This window comes from Theropithecus gelada, chromosome 9 (assembly GCF_003255815.1).
Source record: "Theropithecus gelada isolate Dixy chromosome 9, Tgel_1.0, whole genome shotgun sequence".
Lineage (NCBI taxonomy): Eukaryota > Metazoa > Chordata > Mammalia > Primates > Cercopithecidae > Theropithecus > Theropithecus gelada.
Genome location: NC_037677.1, coordinates 79,061,432 through 79,080,006, shown reverse-complemented (window position 1 = coordinate 79,080,006; position 18,575 = coordinate 79,061,432). Strand labels below are relative to the sequence as shown.

Genomic DNA, 18,575 nt, shown 5'->3' with positions numbered 1-18,575 from the left:
AACCTTTAAAAGATGTATACTTATACATATAATATCAATTTGAAAATTAGAAGGCAGAATACAACTATAAAGTAAAATTATTTTATGAATATTTCACAAAAAGGATGACTTGCTATTACATGGGGGAAAACTTATTTCCGTCTGTAACAGTTAGAAATCCATGTTGACAGTGACAGAAATAAATGATTAAAACCAGTTTGGACAGTCAAATAGATTTATGGCTTCATATACTGAAGATTCCCATAGAAGTTTAACATCTGATATCCATTTCTTGAGTAGTTTTCAGGTTTTCACCAAGGAGAGGTATCTTTTCTCTTCCTTTCTCAGATATGCTTCTTTGGTGTTAACCTCTAAGAAGACTTCAACGTTTTTTTAATCTACTTTTAGGTTCTATTCTATCTTCAAAAGCCCCAGAAATTCAGACCAATTGATTGTGACCATCCGGAAATACATCATATTCTTAATGTTCTCAATCTTAAATTATGGTCAAGAGAATGGTATGTACATATTAGATTACAATTATTAAACACTGACGACCTTCACATGATATTTGGAGCCCTCTCACCCAAACACATGTTAGAAAAGCTAGTCCAACTTGGTGGGGCAGGGAGACAGAGACGGAGAGTGAGAGCAAGAGGGAGCAAAGAGAGAGGGAGAGAGGGAGAGAGGGAGAGAGGGAGAGAGGGGGAGGGAGAAAGGGAGAGGGAGAGAGGGGGAGATGGAGAGGGAGAGGGAGAGGGGAGAGGCACTGAATGGATACTCTGGAGAGTCAACAGCCAATCGGCCAACCTGAAAATCTGCCAATTCAGTTTGACAACTGCCAATCCAAGGGGGTTTAGGACAAACAAAACATGTTTTAATGAGAAAACAATTTCAGTTACTGAAAAGCTATAAGCAAGATAAATGGCCTACAAAAACAAAATTTCTGAAAGCTCTGTGATACTATTAGCCTTCAAATTTTTTGGTTGTTTACTTTTTGGCACCAGCAAAGTCAAAATAAAGAATAATTGAAAACTTGGTTATTTAAAGTCCAAAATAGAGAAATAGGGGTTCTCCCCCCGCAAAAAAATATAGTGTATTTTAGAGTTACAGTCTATTTATACAAAAATATATTCCACAGGTAAATGATTCAATTATTTTCACATACTAAAACTGTAAATTTGATATGATTTCACAACTGGAGGCTAAAAATTATACAGTCTGTTTACCAGCAACTTATGTAACCATATAACATTGAGAAGCTAGTATAAGGCATAAAAATGAAAATGTCATGATATTTCTCTTAAATGCAGTACTCTGTGATGGTAGAAATGTAGAAATTACAATTAAAATGTCTTTAAAAATGTTAATCATCATTGGAATTCAAGTTTTACTAGTAGTTGCTAAGAAAGAAAATACAGCCAGCGAATGTAATATTGTTAATGCTTTACACAGCAGGAATGGAAAGCCAAGAGCTCTCAGTTACATTTTGAAGCTGTTGAATATTAAAATAAGAAAACCAAATGCAACGCATGGCTGAATAGTAACTGAGACACTTTGGAATTCCAGTTTCACATTTGCAGCCAACTTATCTCTTCATCCTTCTGAAGTAGATAAATTGAATATCACAGTTAATAGTAGGATAGTACTTTGGAGTAAAGCCAAGTATTTGCCTATTCAACAATGATACAGATTCCATTGTGCCTTTCATAGATCCTACTAGATATTCTTTAAGAGCAAAAATTAAAAAGAGGAAACAAATTTGCCAGATATGTTCCCATCTCAATTGTCTTATCTGGCAGAGAGTAATTTCTATCATTTCTCAAATCCAGAAAAGATGTATTTTGAGTCTATTGAAAATTTACATTTAAGTACTTGGTAATAGTATAATTTTTTTCAAGTGACAGAGAAATGGAATTGACTACTTTTTTCTTCAAAAACTTTGAGCACATAAGCATCCTCAAATGATAAGAAATTGGAGAAATAAGTATTCTATTAAGTGACTTTATATATGAAAGTATTAAAAATTTAGCCTCTCGCTAGCCAGATCATTATCTTGACTAATAAATACTAGTGATCTAAAAATACACAAGAATGTAGATAATCATTAGTTAACTCTTTTCCAGTTTTGTGATTTATGTAGCAATTTAATAGACAGGTAAAATACCTTCAGACCTTTAACAAGATGATACTTCACTGTCTTAAATTCATCTGGAATAACCAAAGGTAAAAATTTAATAGTGAATCACAGAGCCTACTCTATCACATGACAATGTGGTAAGATCAAACAGATTTTTGCAGACCAATGTTTCTAGAATGTTGTATTTTTAAATAAAATATAACTGACTTTTATTATGTTTCTGTTTAATATTAAGATAATGTTAAGAACTGATGATATAAAGAAAGAAAAGCCATGGTTCCAATTCTCAAAGATTTTAGGATTTAGTAGAGATGACACATATAAATAGATGAGAAGAATACCAGGTGAAAAGGATAAAGACAGGATATGTTTTTATATTAACAAAGATAAGAGGTAAATCAGGGAAGAAGCAATGACTCAGTTGAATTGTGAGTGCTATAGGAGACTTTGTTATGTGGATGAAAGAGATGAGGGTAGATGGGGGTGGGATGGTAAAAGAGTCATTCCGGTAAGACAAGCACACAGTCTTGGCCATATTAGGTTTTCTTACAGTTATAAATATAAATCGCTTTTCTGAAATTCTTGATTACAGATGGGAGCCAAAATTCAGATATTTTTAAAAAGCAATATATTTCATATACTGAATATAACATCTCATTCAGATATAATCTGAAACTACATCTCATAATCAAACATAATTATTTCTACAGTGAAACATGAATATTTACCTCATGTGGGTAAATACAGTCTAAATGAGTCACATAATAGGTCCATATAGGTTTTGCCATGTGGCAAATTACCAAAAAAAAAAAAAAAAAAAAATCTGTGCTTAGGATTTGTTTTTCTCATTTTGAAAATGTGAATAAGTGGCTGGGTGCGGTGGCTCAAGCCTGTAATCCCAGCACTTTGGGAGGCCGAGACGGGCGGATCATGAGGTCAGGAGATCGAGACCATCCTGGCTAACACAGTGAAACTCTGTCTCTACTAAAAAATACAAAAAACTAGCCAGGCAAGTTGGCGGGCGCCTGTAGTCCCAGCTACTCGGGAGGCTGAGGCAGGAGAATGGCGTGAACCCGGGAGGCGGAGCTTGCAGTGAGCTGAGATGGCGCCACTGCACTCCAGCCTGGGCGACAGAGCAAGACTCCGTCTCAAAAAAAAAAAAAAAAAAAAAAAGAAAATATGAATAAGTGACTATAGACCTATAATTACTCAATTCATTTTAATGGGTATATAATTTATAACAATGAAAAGGGAAAATTATGGCAGATAAATTGGAGAATATAGCAGAAGCTAGAGGTCATACAGCTGATAAATGTTAGAGCCAAGGTTTAAAATGAATAAGATTAAGACATAAGTCAGTCTTTCCCGCTAGATGACACAGGTCTTATGTGTAGGATGAGCTGAAAGCTAGACGGATCTTCAGGGGACTATTGGACATGATTCTAACGAGAGATGATGAAAACTTGAACTGTGATAGAGAAGACAGGTTCAAGAAAACAGGAAGAGTTAGATATCTTAATTTGATATTTAAAGAGAAATTTACATTTGCCCTAAGACTGCAGTTAGCAATTGAATAGAAAAATAATTGTAATATTTTAACTTAATGACCATATCATAAAATAAAAAAGCATAGCACTGTTGTGATTATGTTTATGTCTATGGACACATACACACACAATAATTATATAAATTACACAACTTGGTTAAGGTTAAAGATATACACTCTCTCACCATCATGATTTTTTTTTTATTTGAATGTAGGTATAGGTAACTTTGTGTTTAGAAAAGCATACCTAATAATTAAAATACAAGTAATTTTTTAAAGACACAAAATATGGTTAAATCCAAGAACAAATTATCATTATGTTAATACTTGACTTTGAAAGGTATCATTATCTTCAAGTTGTATCATTTAACTGATCTACTTTATCTAGTTACCCACACCTATGGCTTCCATAAGTGAAATGCCTTTATCAGTGAAAACAAAACTAGCCTGGATAAACAGAGTAGGATTGAAGATCTAAACAAAGAGCCATTCTTGAGCTGCCCAGATTATGTCCTGCCCACAGTGGCCCCCAAGATGACCCAACTGGAAGGTGAAATCCAGCCTGCTCTTCCCTTCACCAAGTTGCTCACCTTGACACGGGCTGCATCAGCCTAGAGGACAGGCTGCCTCTCCCAAGTGGTTCTGCCATAATGGCTGAAATTTTGTAATCATTATTGGGTGAAGCAGAATGCAATTTGTCACCTTTGTAGTGGGTGTAAAATTTATAACAATGAAAAGATAAAACAACGGCAGATAAAATGGAGAGTATAGCAGAAGCTAGAGGTCACACAGCTCATAATTGTTAAAGCCAAGACCTTCAGTGGAGGGTCTGTAAAAGGCACCTCAGTACTAATAGCCACTGGTGGCCTTGTGCTAAACTCCCTTTTACTTGTTCACTACCTTAATAGGCTTAAGGACATCAAATACTGCTTTTTCATTTATCTTCCACAAAACCAGTTTCATGTAGTGAACAGAATATGGGTATCACCAGCATTGGTGCTTGAGGTTCAAGAACATGAAAGTCTAGGTTTGAACTCTGACCTTGCCACTTTAGAACCTAAATGTTGCCTTAGGCAAAAAATACTACATCGAAGAAAAGACAAGTTTTGCTGAAACAAGTCAGCAAAGGATTGTGAGCCAGAGTTGTCAAATCCTTATAAGGATGGAAACACATTTAAACATGTACTAATTGGCTTTCTCATTAAAAACACTCGAGTTCTGAAAATCACTAAATCTATACCTAAATTTGCATACACGGGGTGATAAATTACCATGTATAAGTTCATTAAATGGGTCGTTCCTATATAATTTTCCTATTGTGCAACCTAATTTCTGACAGAACATTGAAGTACATTATTTGTACATATATTCAGAGAATTTAGAGACCACTAGGAGATAAAGTGTTGAAGTGAAATCAATTTTTACACTACTTAAGTGTGTAAAAAGAAAATATGAATTCATCTTTTACGATGTTAACATCTTATATATTTCATATTATAATTAAATATATAATGAAAACAAGTGTAATATTAGTCAAAATAAATAAACCTAAAAAACGAATTTGTAAAAGTCTATTTGTATTACGGATAACATGTGTATTTATGTATATGAATAGAGAACCCTGAGGCAAATCAAGAATAAAATATACAAGGAGACTATAGTACTCTATAGATAATTAGAAACAACAAATATAAATAGACTCACACTACAAAAATATACTTAATTACCTGTAAAATTTATTACAGAAGCTTACTATGCTTACTACTTGGTTCACAGTAAAGCAACTAGCTTTAAAGTTATCAGTTAGTGAGGGGTGCAGTAGTTACAAAGAGGGTCAAGAATACTATGTTTCATGCCATGTTAAGAAGCAGGCAGCATTCAGGGATTCCCTCATATAGTGCTATAGACTCTGAGGAATACACATAGTGGATAATTGGATGGAGTCACAAAAGGACAAATAGAGAGAATTGTCATCCTATATAAATATATAAATCAAATAAGCACATTTAAGAACTGCTAGGATATCACTACTGTTTTCTTTCTCCCTCTAATCAATTCTCTTTACATTAATGTAAATAAATTAGTGTGAGTATCAGTGATAGTTGCTTTTCCTCCTCTAATGACTAGTTTCATTGAAGGTGTGGTTCTCAGATTGCAAGATGAAGTAATTCACATCCTTGAAATACTTAAGAGTTTAATTGAGCTTGTTGTGACATTAACAGTCTCCTGCTATAAACCAACTATTTTCAGTTCTTACAACCATCACAAGGGGACAAGATTGCTCCTGGCAGTACAGAAAGAAGATATGGTATGCCAACCTATAGATGTAGTTAGGTATAATAGTATAGATACCACATTATTCCAAAAAGCATTTTAGGAGGCAAACAATGAAATGGTCCAACATGATAAATGATAAAATGATAAGTAAGTGAGACATTACAGAATATATGTCTAAATGTTAGCAGCAGTTACTCTGGTGTAGTTACTTTGGTGGATTATAATTGCATGTTTTTCTCTCTGTTTACTTTTTTCTCTGTTTCAGATATAATTTTATTATTTATGTGTTCTCTGTTTAATCTCCTTTTAGTTATTTTGAAAAGTGTTATTTTGATAAAAATTTAGAAAATTGAAGAGAAGAATGGTGAAATTTAATGAACACTAAAGTTTCAGGTTCTTGCACAGTTCTAAGACAGTGATCACAGATTTGGCTCTGAGCTTTCTGGCAACCAATGCAATAATAATAAAAATAATAATAATAATAATCAGTTATATATAATTAATAAAAAAATATCATAGGTCAGAAGAAGTAACTACTTCAAGCTTCAGGCCTCATTTAGAGGCAAAGATAAGTATTTCTTGACAAGGTCTTTAAAAGTTGTTTTCATAATAAATATTTTTAACAATCTCCCTTTGATAGAAACAGAAACATAATTATTAGGGCTTTTTCCTTAAAGAGTTTGTCTACATGAAACTATCCCAAGGATGCCAGAAGTACTCATCAAGTCCCTGAGGAGTGAGCTGACAGTTCAGTGCACACAGTATGTCTACACAAAGTAAAGAAGCAATGATCCTTACATAATGTTTTGGAAAACCAGCTTTTAATATATATTTTGCTGTAAAGATCAGCTGTTAATGATTTCCAACAAGGCACTTCAATAGAGATATTTGTCACTAAGGCTCCATTTACATGATTCAGCAGTCAACAAAGCCAGAGCCGTGGCTGAATCATCCTAGAGGAGTTCAAAGACGACCTGCACATGCATAGCAACAACACATGATCACAGGCAACCCACGAAGAGAACAATGTTTTCCAACAAATAAAGGGGTCTATTTCATACCTACAGAGGACCTACACTCCAATCCATTGCACGGACAAATAATTTGTATCTGCAAAATATATGTATGGCTAATGATCCTTCATGTGAGGCTCGAGGCTAAAATATACCAATGAAGCATTCAAGGAATGTTTAACTTTAGGAGGTTTCTATCTTGCTAAAACTTTTGGAAAAGTTAAGAAAATATATAATTTTAGGAAAACCAATGAGATCATTGCCACACAGATACATTAAATAGGCTAGGGAAACAATGGAGGATATTACATGTACTGATGGTTGAGATCTTTGGTATAGGTCTTTGGTATAGGTAAAGCAACCGTGGCCAGTTTTCCCTAAGGTGGTCTTCTTTTAGGTTGAACAGTATGAAGTTGCTGATTTTTGACCAATTGGCACCTCCATGTGGCAGTTTTATGTGTCTTAACCTACAGTTCATGAGAACAAATTTATTTTATTCGCTTATGGGAGAATCTGTCTTTATTCTTTGCATCAGGACTTAGAATCCAGACAATAAATATTCCTACGTGCACATGTAAAATTGGCTCTCTTATAATTTGAAGTAGAATAGGCTTTACTTATTCCCACTCTGCATCTTTCTGATTTCAGTAGTTGCAATCTCTAGAGATCGCTGTGATTATGGGTAAGATGATAACGACCTTATTCCAGAGGGGGAGTTTATAACCTAGGCTAAGTCAATAAGCACTACACACAATCATCTATTGGTTCAGAAATGGGTATATTACAATAGTGGGCTAAACAGAGAGGGGTTGGTGACTGTTGAAAGTGTTATGCATATAAATTTGAAAGTGGAATAGGCTAGACTGAGATTATGAGGGAAGACTGTCTTAAAATGAAGCCATGATCAATGAAGTAAAAGCTGACAGATAGTAATATCGCTAAACTCTTGGATCAGTCCTTGCCTGAAGCCAGGCTGAGAGGAATTCTAGACCTTCAGATTCAGAAGCTAATGAATATGCAGCATTCTGTGTGACAATTTTAGTTATGTTTTTATTACATTTACAATAAAGTATCTTAACACATATGTGAAGGCAGTCATTTTATATATGTATATATGTATATATACGTGTATATATATAATTATTAAAAACATATTACCATAAATACATAAATATTGTGCAAATTATTGGCAAATTTAGTATGCTCTATAGCTCCAAAAGAAATTAGATTCAAAATCATACAAATATGTGTGTATGTATATATACATATATATATTTTATAATTATTAAGTTACCACTCTAGAAGTGAAGAAATGCCTGTTTTATACACACACACACACACACATTTGTATGTATACAAATTACATTTCCTCTCCTCTAGAGTGGCAACTTAATAATTATGAAAATGTTATATGCGGCTAGTGGTAATGAGTGCTGGGTTTGGATTTCTGATCTGGTATGTGGATACTCATGCTTTGGGATTCTATTAATGTGTCAGATATAAACAGATGTGAGACAGAAGTAAAGTGGTAGGTGGGGGTGATAGGGAAGAATATCACTGGCATTCCACAAAGATTTCCAACTCTTCTGTTACCTTGTGAGGAGAAATCTTCATTTTTAATGACCCAAAACTTATTTTAGCCATTGATTACATTCCAAGACAGAAGTGCCTCTACTACCAGTTTCTCTAGTTGTGGTATGAACCTCAATGTTCAGACAAACTGAATAACAGCTGATTATATCTGACAGGCTTTCAGAGGGTCTGGGGTCAACAATAAAAGCTTTTGAAGAGACAAATAGATGAAATCATTGAAGAAGTGGTACATAATAGCATGATTCAATTTGTTCTAAGTAAAAAAAAAAAAAAAAAAGAAAGAAAGAAAAAGAAAAAGAAAAAAGAGAAAAACAAACTGAGTAACAGAAGCCCAGAAGCCAGAAGCTGTCAGAGGCACTTGATATATTTCTGTGATGGCATTTATAATCTCAAGGGATTGAGCAGGGAGCTTTATGTGGAAATGTGTGTGGGGTGTGTGTGTCAGAAAGAGAGGGAGAGAGGGAGGGAGAAAAGAGAGAGAGAAAAAAAAAAAAACAGAGATCAAGATAGAGAGAGAAGTGCTAGAGTGTTTTGCTGTTGATGAAGCAATTTTAAAACTACCACCTCATTTGGGTCTTGCGAGAAACCTACACAGTGTGAAGGGCAGTTATTATTATCCTCATTTTAAACATGATGAAAGGGAGGCTGATGTCCTTAGTGGCTAAATGACTTTAGTACAGACAAATAGCTAGTGAATGGTGGACTTGGGATTATATTTTTGATCTTCTGACTACAAGTCCTTAAAAGTTTTACAACTCTTTCACATTATAATGCACCACTCACAAATAAAATTAAATCTAAAAAGCTGCTATTATAGTTTCAAATTGAAAAGCTATTGAATATTTTGTCACATCCTAGACTAATAAATCCAGTTTATCTATCTATATATAGTTATATATATCTCTTCAAATTTCCTTTAGGAAGCATGATTACTATATATATATATACACACACACACATTATATTATTAGATATTATAAAGATATATATCTATATCCATCTATACATACACTATATAAAGACCTATGTTTTATACACACATACACACACACACAGACGCACACACGCACTCACAACTTGATTTATTAGACTAAGATGTGAAAAAATAAATATAACCTGATAAATTTATTGAGAGAGAAAAGAAAAACAGTATTTTGTAAACGAGTAAAGGTATAGATATATATATATATATCTTAAAGAGATAAAGATACATCATTATATATCTTTATAAAGATGTATATATTAAAATATAAAATATATCCATATTACTTATAGATATATATTATGTATATCTTTTAAAGATATATAAAGATATATGCATATGTATATATAAAGATATATATGGAGATATATATTACATACATATTATATCTTTGTTTACCCTTTTGCAAAAGATAGTTTTTTTCTCTCTCAATAAAATTATCAGCTTATATTTATTAAGCTGAAAAATAAATATATGGTGTAGTTTGCCTAAAACTGTCTTATGAGCTTCTGAACTTTCTCATAAAATACTTAAACATTTTTCTGGACACTTTTAGGCATCTTTAAAGCTACTCCAAATCTACTTCTACCCTTTCAATTCCCACATGAAAGAGAAGAAAGCCAAATAATTGTTTTCTCTGTTTTGCTTGCAGCGAGAAGTGGCCCTGTGATCCAGTTCTGGGTCATAAAATATCAATGTAAAAATTTGTGCTTCTGAGAAAGTTTGGCTTGCTGACACTAAAGAGGAAAACTTTGGTGTAGATTTTACTTTTTTCTTCCTTTAAATTTGAGCACAATGACTAGAGAGCGAGCAGTAATCTCTCCACCAAAAGGAAAGTTGAAAGCAATCTGGGAGGCAGCCCTGACGTGTTTGCACTACTGAAAATGTACTAGCAACTGCCATCCTCTGGATTTGTCTTGGTGTGAGGTAGAGGCAGAGGGAAAGGAAGTGTTGTAGGTTTTACTGTTGTTTATATTCATTCACATCTGAAATATCCAAAAAATGTTTCTTTTTGGTCCCCAAAACTCTCGAAACTACTTAACATATGTGCTATGTCACTACTTAGAACAGACAACATTAACAGCATCATCAGGCATTTTAAGTATGCACCATTCTTACCTTAGGGCAAATGGGCACCCCTCAATCAAAGAATAAAAGGGGTCCCTATCATGCTAACATTCTTCAGCACCTTTGCATTTCTGTTGGATCAAGTATATTGTACCTTATAAGCATCTTGTTGATGCAGACTGACTTTTCTAACTAACACTATATGCTCCTGCTAAGTGACTATTTGCTACCATTGCCACCTCCTTTTCCTTATTTATGCTCTTCCATCTAGCAGCAATAGTTTCTCATAATTTTCTCCTCTGCAGTACTGCCTGTTGACATCTAGGAATACTCTTTACAAGCTTATCTACAGCAATATCTCTTATTTAAAGCCTTGCATGCATTCTCTCTCATTTAAAGCCTTGCCTGGTACTTGTAACCAAAATTACCTTCTTCCTTTTAATCTCCTTGATTAAAAGGAGGAAATTGTTACTGCTCATGTGACATTAATATCACACATTTTATCATATTATTATGTGCAGCAGTCACATTCCTTGTCATTTGCAAAATTATCAATTATCACTCCCAGTAGACCATAGAGCTAGCTCTTTGAGTTCAGGAAGAGTATGTGATTCATTTTCCTTAGTCATACAGTATATAGCAAAAAGGTGATAGTGGTGGGACATCTATGGGTACCAAGGCTGAAAGAGTTTATTCTCTGCAAAAAGTGATTCCCTTCTTCATGCCCTCCTCTACTCCTACAAATTTCTCAAAAATGAGAGTAAGCAAAGAGGAAGGGCTATCTTATGGATACAGTTTTAGAGAGTTTGATATTTATGTATAAAATCTAAAACAGAAATTTCCAAATCAGACATTTTTTTAAAACCACTCTGCATAATATTGGCAGGGTTGGAAAATTCCAGCACACAGGTCAAATCCAGCCCAGTGGGCTGATTTGATAAAGTTGTATTGGAACCCAGTCACATATTTGTTTCTGTAATATCTAAGTCTGCTTTTGCACTATAAAGGAAGAGTTGAGTAGATGCCAGAGAGACCCACACAGCCTACAAAGCCCAAACTATTTGCCCTCTGGCCTTTTAGAGAAAAACTTTGCAAACTGTTATTAGGCAGGTTATAAAACAATGTTAGAAAAACAAATTTTTAGCACTTTTCTTGATGGCAGAACTTCTCTAACCCTTTGATTACTATTACAAATTTTCATATCATTTTCCTGAGCTGTCAAAATTATTCTCACCATAGAAAAATTTTTACTGGACCTTATCTTCTCAGGCCAAGTTATCTGAGGATCGCATTTGGCAAATGCTGCTTTAAAAAAATGCAAGAAAACAAATTGTCAAAATGAATTGCAGTTTTCCCTTCAAGTGATTGCCTCATCTGTTAATATTTAACCCTGTGAATGTGCGTATTATTCTAGTAATTTTCTGGGACACAATTAAGCCACTTAGAAAACTGCTCTGGCCTATGATAAAAGAAATACTGTAAGCTTCCTTGAGATAAAAAGTTACAGCATACCTTGTGCTATAACCAAGTTAGGTGGTAATTATCTGAGGGATGTGGATAATTAACATCAAAACAGCAGCAAATGTACTTGAGGGAGAATCTATGATGTTGGACTTAAATTATTTAATCTAATTTAAATGGAGTCAGGAACACCAGACTTTAGATACATTAATGTGGATAGATCACACAATTATAAATTCCGTTAGATGTAGAACTTTCCGTATTTTCTTATAGTTCTTAAATTACTGCTTTCTTTAACCTCAATGTTTTCCCTTAGAAACTATGGTTGGTCTCATTTATATCCCTTCTAAAATAACTATGTTTCTTTAACTTGAATAAACATAGTGTTGATGTAAAAAGGTACTAAATCAAAATGTATTTTTTTTCAGAAGTTTTAGAAGTGAACACAAATTATTTAGTGATCAAATTCATTTAACTGAACAGTAGTGAAACCGCCTCTGCAAAAAGGGTGATGGAAAAAATTATGACAGTGAAAGAGATCTGACCTAACCAACTCCATCTTGCCTTTAACCTCTAAATTGCCCTTAGTCATTCCTGGGCATGAGCCAAGCTAACTTTGGGAGAAATTTAGTTTATCTTTTACATGATAATAGCCCTTCCCAGAAACTAAACTGCCTTTGTAAAACTAATGAAAGTCCACCAGGTTAGGAGGCTGAGAGGGGCCTGAATATTGCTAAGACAACTGTCTTGATTGAGACCCCTTTCTGGTAATATAACCTCAGACCACATGTCCTTCCCTTGTCAATGGAGAGGCAGCATGATGCGGTAGAACCTCCTATGGCCGTGAAGTCAGACTCAGGTTTGAGTCTCAGTTCCCCTGCTTAGTATTACACAACTTAGGCTTAAACAATTACCAGTCATTATTCTAGAGGTTACAAGATCTGCAACTTATCTATTTTTGTAATTAACATCACAATTTTAGAACCTAAGTTTGGCTTTTTAAGGTGTCTTTACAGACTTTTGCATTTCTGACAACCTGACGACTCCACCTAGGCCAGGGACTACTCTGTGGCTCCAACTCAGAAGCACACTCAGTCCAGGAAGACCATTTTCCACACCCTATCAGCCAATCAGCAATTTTCCTAACCCTCTGCCTGCCAAACTGTCCTTGAAAAACCCTAGCTTCCACATTTTGTGGGAGGCTGATCTGAGTAGTAATAAAATTTTAGTCTCCCATTTAGCCAGCTCTGCATGTGTTAAACTCTATTGCAATTCCCCTATCTTGGTAAATCAGCTACATCTGGGCAAGATGAACCCATTGGGTGGTTAGATAGGTCCATAAGGAATTATAACTCTGTTGATGCATGTATACTCCAAAGAGACTACTTAAGACTATCTCACAAAGTTATATTCAATATATAAAGACCCACAGCCTCAGATTTATACATCATGAAAACTTACTGATTTTACCAGAGGCTTTCGAACCAAAGACACTTCATTATGAAGAGGGACTGGGAAAAATAAGGCTAAGACCTACTGGGCTGCATACCCAGGAGATTAGACATTCTTAGTCACAGGATGAGATAGGATGTTACCTCAAAGTACAGGTCACAAAAACCCTGCTGATACAACAGATTATGGTAATGAAGCTGCCAAAACCTGCCCTAACCAAGATGGTGATGAAAGTGACCTCTGGTCATCCTCAGTACTCATTATTTGCTAATTATAATGTATTAGCATGCTAAAAGATACTCCCACCAGAGCCATAACAGTTTACGAATGCCATGGCAACATTTGCCATGGTCTAAAACAGCAGAAAGGAACCCTCAGTTCCAGGAGTTGCCCACCCCTTTCTTGGAACACTCATGAATAAATCATCTACCCCTTGTTTAGCACATGATCAAGAAATAACTATAAGTATACTCAGTTAAGCAGCCCATGCCACTGCTCTATCTATGGAGTAGCAATTCTTTATTCCTTTACTTTCTTAATAAATAAATTCTTTCTTGTACAAGGTTCAAGAACCTTCTCTTGGGGTCTGGAGTGGGACCCCTTTCCGGTAACATAACCCCAGATCAGATGCCTTCCTGTTGTCAATAGTGAGGCAGTATGATGCAGTAGAGTCTACTATGGCTGCGGAGTCAGACCCAAGTTTGAGTCTCAGTCTCTGTTTGGTATTACACAACTTCAGCTTTTACATGAGAAAAAAAATCTGACAAATAAAGTTGGAGTACTTGAGTACAGATACTAAAGGAACTTTATCTCGTATTTTGTCAGTCAGTGGTATAACTGGGTTTCCCCTGTTCGACATAAAATTTATTTATTTATTTTTAATATTTTTTGGTCAATGTTTTGTTTCTTTGACCTGAGAATTGAGAACATCATTAATAATACCTATCAATGTAAAATGTTGTTTTGAATAATTTATCTGTTAAGTATATTTATGTAATATAATTTTAATAAGAATTTGAAACAGATACATAAGATATACAAAATGCTATAAGAAAAATATTTAAGTAATACAATTGAAGTTAATAAAAGTAACACATTAGAAAGGTTAAGTAATTGAAATACATATTGAGGAGATTTCTTTTTTTTTTTTTTTTTTTTTTTTTTGAGACTGAGTCTGGCTCTGTCGCCCAGGCTGGAGTGCGGTGGCCAGATCTCAGCTCACTGCAAGCTCCGCCTCCCGGGTTCACGCCATTCTCCTGCCTCAGCCTCCCAAGTAGCTGGGACCACAGGCGCCCGCCACTTCGCCCGGCTAGTTTTTGTATTTTTTAGTAGAGACGGGGTTTCACCGTGTTAGCCAGGATGGTCTCGATCTCCTGACCTCGTGATCCGCCCGTCTCGGCCTCCCAAAGTGCTGGGATTACAGGCTTGAGCCACCGCGCCCGGCCTTTATTGAGGAGATTTCTGCAAAATTATCAAAGTTTTTCATAATTTTCATAATTTGTACTCTTGTTGATTTATTACATAACAACAGTATTTTAGTTGTCAAAGAAGAGAAACAGATTTTCTTTGTACTAATGTCAGGACAAAAATAGAAATCCACAAAATCTCAAAAAGGAAAAACTAAAGATGTCTTACGTTTTTCATGACTACCATTTTACACCTGTGGTGAAATTGAATTAAAATGGCCTCATCATTATTGGTCATCATTTGTACACACTCTTACCATGCAAGTGGACTGAAAAGGTGCACATGTAGAATACTTACTCTAATCCTTCAAGGACTTTATTATACAGAAGGATAGAGAATTGACAACTGTCACATATAAGAGTATTTGTATTGGAAATTTTGATACTGGTCTATAATTATCTATTTATCTATCTGTCATCTATCTATTTGTGCATATGAAAACATATGAACCTATATGGTATTAATTATTAAATAATAAGCTATTTGTGCTACATTTTTATTTGAATGGCCTGAAAGAATGTTTATCATAAACTCACTTGAACTCTAAATAGAAAGAATCTTGGGGACATGAAAATTTTCTCTTTTCAAGTATTCTTTTCATGATTTTGTATACTCATCAAACAATGAAATAATTTTAAAACAATTTCATGTGATTTTTTTGCATGAAAAAATTATGTCTGAGATATATTGTTACACAGGAATTTAAATATGCATATATGAAGAATAAAATTATGGTTGAAAAATATAAAGCCTAAGGCTCAACCTCATATCCTTTTAAATGTACTGACAAAAATGTCTTAAGTACACAGAGAAGGACCTATAGCACTTTTAAAACTTGAGCATATTATTTAAAATATAATTTATTATTACTAAAAGAGAAAGTTATTTCAAATCTTTAATTAAAAAAGATTCCACAAATCCCCCCACAAAACAGCATTTTATACATTAAAAAGTATAAAATGGTAAAAGTATTTTTATTTTTAGTATTTTAACATATTCAGTAGCAAATACTATTAAATGCCTACTTTGCCACAGCTTTATGATAAATGCTATTCATATACTCATGGACAAAAGAGAGTTTTTTCATTTTTTCTGGAGCCAGGAGCAAGAGATAAATTAAGCAAGTATGATAAGCAGTCATGTGTTTATATACACACAACATATATGTATATCATAAATTGCAAATTAGGTATATATTTCTTCTTTAATAATATTTGATTTCCTTAAATATGTTCCAGTTCTGAGTTTTCTGTTTATAAATTTTATTCATTACTACCTTGATTTGGTAGACACTATTCTATTTCTGTACCTTTTTCCATAAATTTCTATTTCAGATTTAAATGGATTTAAAATATTATAATACCACTAAAATACAATTCTCCTCACTTTCATTGAAACTATTGTTACCCAAATTTTATTTTAATATCTATTTTGTTACTCCAATGTTATAAAAGCTATTTCTTCTGCAATTGAAGCACAAGCCTCACTTCAGAAACACATAAAAGAAAATTGATTTTCATCCTGAAAATGTCAAACTTCTGCCTATAATAATCAGCTATGGTTTTCTGAAACAACAAAGTTCAAAAAGAGTCATCGACCTGATGGCCCTTTGACACACAATGATGGATGCAATGTGTCTACTACTTTACTGCCAGAATGTTCTCCAAGAGAATGAAACAATCAATGAAGAATAATAAATCTAAACTGGGTAGAAGCTTTGCTTGTTTTAAACGTATTAAAAGAGAAACAACAGGTATTTCACTTCTCTAGGGAAAGACTTTTATTTACTATTTGATTAACTCTTTTCTCTCCTTCTGGCTTATGTGAATCCAACATAACATATATCTGCTTAAAGACATTTAGCAATGCCTGGAAATTTGACTCCATACACAGTTGTTGAACTTACTGTGAAATATAGATGTAATATACTGTTATTCTTCAAAGGAGAAAGAAAAAATTATAATGGAGGATACCACTTTACTCACCCTAGTGTTGTGTCCTTTTGTCAACCTCTAGGTCTGTCAACTTCAACTGTTTCTAGGGAATGATGTTTCCATTTTCCTATAGAAAAGAGTTATTGATCAATACCACATCAAAATCAAAGTCATTACTCGAGTGCAAAACATAGGAACAATTCATTTTCTTACAGATTATTATATTAAGATTGCTTATACTTAAAATAAATTCTTGCAAATTCTCAAAAGTGAGTAAAAGATTGCAAGAATCTTAAATATAAATTTGAAAGTAGAAAACTTAAGTCTAATTTAAAACATAACTCTCAAAATGCATATCTATGCCTCAGGTTATATTGTTTACTCAGGAAGTAAAAAATCACTTTCACCTTCATTTTTTTTAAGAGCAGAGTCTGCCATTTCACCAGAGTGCTAACAATGAAGCACTGCATAAATTCTCCTTAACTGACACTTTAAATATATGATGTTTTATGATATGGTGTACATATTCAAGACAACTAAGGACAATTATATAGATCTAAAGTTACTTTTTATTCCTTAGCATTTTTATTTTTATTATTTTTTTGAGACAGGGTCTTGCCCAGTTGCCCAGATTGGAGTACAGCGGCACAATCACAGCTCACTGTAATCTCAACCACCCAGGCTCAAGCTATCCTCTCACCTCGGCCTCCCAAGTAGCTGGGACTACAGGCATGTGCCACCATACTCAGGTAATTTTTATATTTTTTTGTAGAGGTGGAGTTTTGTCATGTTTCCCAGATTTTTCTCAAACTTCTGGACTCAAATGATTCTCCCACATTGGCCTCCAAAGGTGCTGGACTTACAGGTGTGAGTCACCACACCCAGCAATATAGCACTTTTGGATTTCAAAGTTTTATACTACACCATTATTATTTTATACCAATAATTTTATTATTGTCATAGGGTTACAGTTTTTGTATTTATGCTTTGTCAAAGTAGAAATAAATTAATTTTATGATGATGCAATATAAAGTTGAAATTATAAAAGTTGTTAGAGATTTTAACTACTGGTATCATTTCTACTGTGTTTTGATTTCAAAGTTAGAGAACATGTCTTAATTATTCACATCTCTCATGTACATGTCAAGAAATAGGTACAGAAATAGATGGAAATAGTTGTATTTTATTTCAAACACATACACATGTAGAATATATAATTGACAGATGTATGTAATTTATGGTAAACAAAACTACGATTTATTTATTGCAACCAAAGTTTGGTTGTGATCTACTGAATAAGTGGAAATAATTAGACAAAATTGTTATTTTACAGTGATACTAAAGTGATCTACATTAAATAACATCCTGAAAAAGGAGATACATATTTATAAAAATCTAGAGCACATGTATTAAAATTTTGAAATACTTCCTTTTCAGAGATATATAAAGATCTCTACATAAAATAAAAATTAAGAAATGCATACAAAGTCCATTTTTATACCACTTTGGGGATTAGTATATATCTATCTTAAAGAAGAAAATCAATAGTACTATATTCAAAATATAAAAACAATAAGCAGCGTATTCACCAATTTTTCACAATAAAATTTAAGCTTAATAGCAATATGTAAAACATATCAGCAAAACCTTTCCAGACAAATTA

General features: G+C 33.7%; 1 protein-coding gene across 1 annotated transcript in view; it reads right to left on the bottom strand.

Annotated features, from left to right (window-relative positions):
• The window catches only part of PCDH15 (protocadherin related 15), a 1,828,063-nt gene that overhangs the window by 1,337,492 nt on the left and 471,996 nt on the right, over positions 1–18,575 (bottom strand). Inside the window, exon 3 of the mRNA XM_025396095.1 lies at positions 16,964–17,039. The gene's annotated coding sequence lies outside the window, so the exon portion shown is untranslated. The remainder of the gene's footprint in view (positions 1–16,963; positions 17,040–18,575) is intronic.